Consider the following 6359-nt stretch of genomic DNA (forward strand, 5'->3'; position numbering starts at 1 on the left):
ACCTTGGTACCAAAATATAAAGATTTTGCAATTTAGTCCACAATCTTTTCTTTTCCTCGATCGTGACTTGAATCTCGTTTCTCTTGATCTATAATGCCAAATTAATATTATTTAATACATACATTCATCAAAACAACATTTAATATGAACTTTGGAAAAATTACACTTTTGCCCCTAAACTTTTGCATAATTACAGTTTTGCCCCTAGGCTCGGGCATTAAACTTTATTCCTTACTCTTATGTTTTATAACATGCTGATCATTTTTCCCTTCTATGGCAACATCAAATTCTTACTCTAACATATACTTGTGACTATTAGGTATTTTTGCCAATTAAGCCCTTTTACTCGTTTTCACTCAAAACCGAGTAGCACAAGTTGTCTAACATAATTTAAAACCCCATATTCTATCATAAAACATCAAAATACACAAATTTCACCTATGGGTATTTTTCCAAATATAAACCCTAGGTTGAATTATTGCTAACATAAGCTTAATCGAGCTACTGGGATTCCAAAAAGGTAAAGAATATTAAAAACGGGGCTTGGAATCACTTACTATGGAGCTTGGAAGCTTGAAACAAACCCTAACTATGGAGAACCCTTGAAATTTCGGCCTAATGAAGAAGCTGGACAAAAATTGGCTTTTAATTTTGTTTTTAATTCATTTTAATAACTAAATGACCAAAATGCCCTTACTACTAAACTTTCCAAAAATTTCTTCCATGTCCTAATTTTGTCCATGAACTTAAAATTGGTCAAATTCTATTTAAGATCTCCTAATTAATATTTCAATGCAATTTCATACTAAAAACTTCTAGAATGCAAATTTTGCAACTTATTCAATTTAGTCCCTACTTTCAATTTAAGCACTTTAGGCATAGAATTCCATCACAAAATTTTCACACAATCATGCAATCATATCATATTCATCAAAATAATTATAAAATAATTATTTCTATCTCGGATTTTTGGTCACGAAACCACTATTCCGATTAAGCCCTAATTCAGGATATTACAACTCTCCCCCCTTTTATGGATTTTTCCTCGAAAATCTTACCAATAAACAGGTGTGGGTATTGGTTTTTCATAGTTTCTTCAGGTTCCGATGTAGTCTCTTCTACCCCATGCTTTTGCCACAACACTTTCACAAGTGCAACACTTTTATTTCTTAGTTGTTTGACTTCTCGAGCTAAAATCTTAATCGGTTCTTCTTCATAAGTCATATCCGGTCGTAATTCAACTTCTGTAGGTGAAATTAGATGTGAAGGATCCGAACGATACCTATGTAACATAGATACGTGAAACACATCATGAATCTTCTCTAATTTAGGTGGTAGCGCTAGCCGATATGCTACCGGTCCAACTTTTTCAATTATTTCATACGGTCCAATAAAACGTGGACTTAACTTGCCTTTTCATCCAAATCTAAGGACTTTCTTCCATGGAGACACTTTCAAAAATACCTTATCACCAACTTGAAACTCCATTTCTTTTCGTTTCAAATCCGCATAAGATTTCTGTCTATCTGAAGCAGCTTTCAAACAATCTCGAATCGCTTTCACCTTTTCTTCGATTTTTTTTATTAAATCAACTCCATAAATTTGATTTTCCTTGAGTTCAGTCCAATACAATGGCGTCCAACATTTACGACCATATAATGCTTCATAAGGTGCCATCTTCAAACTCGTCTGATAACTATTATTATAAGCAAATTCTACCAATGGTAAGTACCTTTCCCAACTATCTTGAAATTCCAATACGCAACATCTGAGCATGTCTTCAAGAATCTGAATTACTCTCTCTGATTGTCCATCAGTTTGTGGATGAAAGGCAGTGTTGAAATTTAACTTTGTACCTAATGCCTCTTGCAACTTTTACCAAAACTGTGAGGTAAACCTTGGATCTCTATCCGAAATGATTGACAAAGGTATCCCATGAAGTCTAACAATCTCTCGGATATATAATTCAGCCAACTTATTAAGAGAATAATCATGCGCATTCTAATAAAATGAGCTGATTTAGTCGGTCATCAACTATTGCCCAGATGGCATTTTTCTTCCACGGAGTTAACGGCAACCCCGATATAAAATCCATAGTAATCGATCCCATTTCCATTCAGAACCATAATAAGTCAAGTAATCCAAGGTACTTGGTGTTCACTTTCACTTGTTGACAAACTAATAACTTTGATACAAACTCAGAAATATCTCTTTTCATTCCACTCCACTAGTACATTTTCTTTAAGTCATTATACATCTTTGTACTGCCCGGACGAACCGCCAAACAACCATTATGTGCTTCATGCAAAATCTTTTGAATCAACTCATCATTTTTCTGTACACAAATCCGATTTTTAAACATCAAACAACCATCAGAACCGATTCTGAAATCTGATCCCGTATCAGCTTCACACTGTTTTCTCTTGGCTAGCAAATCTTGATCATTTTTCTGAGCTTCAAAAATCTCTTGTAAAAACATCGGTCTTCCTCTTAGCTCTGCTAGAATCAAACCATCATCTGACATTTTCAACTGAGTGTTCATAACTCTCAAAGTAAACAACAACTTTCTGCTTAAAGCATTGGCAACCACATTCGCTTTTCCCGGATGATAATCAATAACAAGCTCGTAATCTTTCAATAACTCTAACCATCTTCGTTGTCTCAAATTCAAGTCTTTTTGTGACATCAAGTATTTAAGACTTTTGTGATCGGTATATACTCGGCACTTTTCACCATACAAAATGTCGCCAAATCTTCAAAGCAAACACCATCGCAGACCAATTCCAAATCGTGAGTAGGATAATTCCTCTCATGAGGTTTTAACGCCTTTGAAGCATAAGCCACCACTTTTCCTTCTTGCATGAGTACACACCCCAAACCATTTAGAGAAGCATCACTATACACCACAAATTCTTTACCCGATTCGGGTTGTATCAACACCGGTGCTTCAGCTTAATAACTTTTCAATTCTTTGAAACTCATTGACATTCTTCCATCCATTCAAATTTAACATCCTTTCGAGTAGTCTAGTCATAGGAGCCGCAATTATAGAAAATCCATTTACAAACCCCGATAATACCCAACTAGCCCCAAGAAACTCCTAACTTCGCTACATTTTTCGGTGGTTTCCAATCAACAATGGCTGAAATTTTACTAGGATCAACCCGTATACCATCACCGAAACAATATGACCCAAAAATCCAACTTCCGGAGCCAAAATTCACTTTTACTAAACTTAGCATACAAATGCTTATCTCTCAAAGTTTGCAAAACTATCCTCAAATGCTCAAGATGCTCATCTCATCTTTTGAATAAATTAAAATATCATCTATAAACACTACAACAAATCTATCCAGGTATGGCCGAAATATGCGATTCATTAAGTCCATAAACACAGCAGGAGCATTTGTTAACCCGAATGGCATAACTAAAATTTCATAATGATCGTACCTTGTTCTAAAAGCAGTTTTAGGCACATCTGACTCTTTCACTCGCAGCTGATAATACCCAGATCTCAAGTCAATCTTTGAAAACCATGTCGCTCCTTTTAGCTGATCAAACAAATCATCAATTCTCGGAAATGGATACTTCGTTTTGATTGTCACCTTGTTTAACTGCCGATAATCAACACATAATCTCATAGAACCATTCTTCTTTTTCACAAATAACATGGGAGCACCCCAAGGTGAAAAACTTGGTCTCACAAAGCCTTTATCAGTCAACTCTTGCAACTGTGACTTTAATTCTTTCAACTCTATTGGTGCCATTCTATATGGAGCAATCGAGATCGGAGCTGTTCCTGATATCAAATCTATACCAAATTCTACTTCCCTAACTGGAGGCAAACCCGGTAATTCTTCTGGAAATACATCCGCAAATTCACACACAACCCAAGACCGATTCAACTTTCTTTTCAACTTCTTTTGTATTAATTACATACGCCAAATAAGCTTCATAACCCTTTCTCAAATATCTCTCGAGCCGACACGAAGAAATCACACTAGACAATGCCTCTGATTTATCTGATTCAACCCACAGAGTTTCATTGCTTTCACACTTTAATTCTATAACCTTTTCTTTGCAATTTACTATAGCATTATGCAATGTCAACCAATCCATACCCAAAATAACATCAAATTCATCAAACAGCAACAACATCAAGTCGGCCGGAAAGTAATGACCCCGAATCATTAAAGGGCATTTCTTGCTTACTTTATCAACTATCACACATTTGCCTAGCGGGTTCGACACTCTAATCATAAATTATGTGTTCTCAACAGGTATATTCATACTAGACACCATTTTCATGCATACATATGAATGAGTAGAACCAGGATCAATCAAAGCAATAACATTAATATCATAAAGAGAAAATGTACCGGTAATCACATCGGGTGAGGAAGCATCTTCACGCTTTAATAGCATAAGTTCTAGCCGGGCTCTTCCTTCAGATCTAATCACGCATCTCCGCTACATTCTTACTACTTGTTTCACTTCCACTTTTCTCGGATACTTTCCCTCGAGTTTGCACCACTAGCTTTTACACTCAAATTTTTCTTTCTCACTCTCTCTGGGCGTCTCTAATAAAATGATCCGGAGAACCACATCGAAAACATTCATTTGCTCTGGACGGACCAAAATGCTTTCTACCACACCGCTAGCACTCAGGTTTAACAAATCTCGAGTTCCCTACACCGGGCAGTAAGTATTCGAGATTTAGGACCCACATTCTAGTTCTTAAAATTTCCATATGATTGCCCAAATGAAACTTGGGAACGTGGATTCATATTTCTTGACTTTCCGGTTTCTTTGTGAGGGTGCATTACTCATTGGTCTTTTCTTCCAATTTCGTGTTTGATTCTACCTTTTCTTTTCCTTCAAGAATTCTTCACCTTGCAAGCTCGATCGACAAGTACCACCATTTCTTTTAGTTCAAGGATCCCAACAAATACCTTAATGTCTTCGTTAAGCCCGCCTTCAAATCGTCGGCACATCTTGGCTTCAGAGGAACATATTCCCGCATACTTACTCAATCGAACAAACTCTCTTTCATATTCGAGATCATCATATTACCTTGCTTCACTCAAGAAACTCTTTACATTTCGATCAATAAATCTTTCACTAATATATTTCTTCCAAACTCTTCTTGAAAGAATTCCCAGTGTTACCCTCTCTTTCGGTACCACCAAATCAAAGTCTTCCACCAATTATAGGCTGAATCTCTCAACAAAGATGTAGCACATTTCAAACATTCTTCAGGTGTACAAGATAATTCATCAAATACCCGAATAAAATTTTCAAGCCAGAACTCTACTTTCTCTGCATCATCATCAATATTTGCTCTAAATTCTTCAGCCCCTTGTTTATGAATTCTGTCAACGGGGGTTTTGTGAAATTTTATCATATCCACTCCCTGAGGTATCGGAGGCATAGGTTGAGGAATTGGGGGTGGTAGGGGAGGTCATACATTTGGGTTCGTACGAACGAACTCAAGGTACCATGCACTCATCATTTGGAGAAAGGCTTCCGATCCCTTTCTCCTCCTCCCCGACCAACAAGAGGAGGTGGGTTTTCAATCGGCATTGCCCTTCAAATGAGAGTCATGCATTACTCCTACTTCATCTGCCACAGCTGGATCGAGATCCATTTACTATATAAAAATCATTTAAAAAGGTCAGAAGTCATCACACTATCACAATTCATACATATGGCATGTATAGCAAAATCCGTACATACAACACGTAGTCCGAGAACCGACTAAACCTGCTTTGATACCACTAAATGTAACGCCCCCACGCCCGAAACCGTCACTGGAGTCGAGCTTGAGGAGTTACCAAACATAATTTATCAAATTAAGAACTTCAAATCATTTGTTTCAACATTCATAGCTTTCTAGTTACCCGCGTCATAGTTACAAGAAAAATCATATCTCGAGTTACAAAAATCGAAATAAAAATCCATAAATTTTCTCTAAATCTAGACTCATATATCTATTTACTAATTTTTTTATAGAATTTTTGGTTTGGCCAATTAGTACAGTTTATTAGTTAAAGTATCCCCTGTTTCAGGATTCGACTACTCTGACCTCTGTGTATTACGAATTAGATATCTCTCCATACAGAATTTCAATGACTATGAGGTTTCTTTCTATTAAAACTAGACTCAATAAGGAATCTGTAAATATAAAGAAAAACTTCTAATTATGTTTTTAAAAATTTATTATGAATTTTTAAAGTCAGAACAGGGGATCCAGAAATCATTTTGGCCCTATTTCACAAAAGTTTAAATATCTCATAAAATATAATTTATATGTCTGTTTTGTTCAATCCACATGAAAATAGACTCATTAAGCTTCAATT

The sequence above is a fragment of the Gossypium arboreum genome, chromosome 8 (genome assembly GCF_025698485.1).
Source record: "Gossypium arboreum isolate Shixiya-1 chromosome 8, ASM2569848v2, whole genome shotgun sequence".
NCBI classification, from domain to species: Eukaryota; Viridiplantae; Streptophyta; class Magnoliopsida; order Malvales; family Malvaceae; genus Gossypium; species Gossypium arboreum.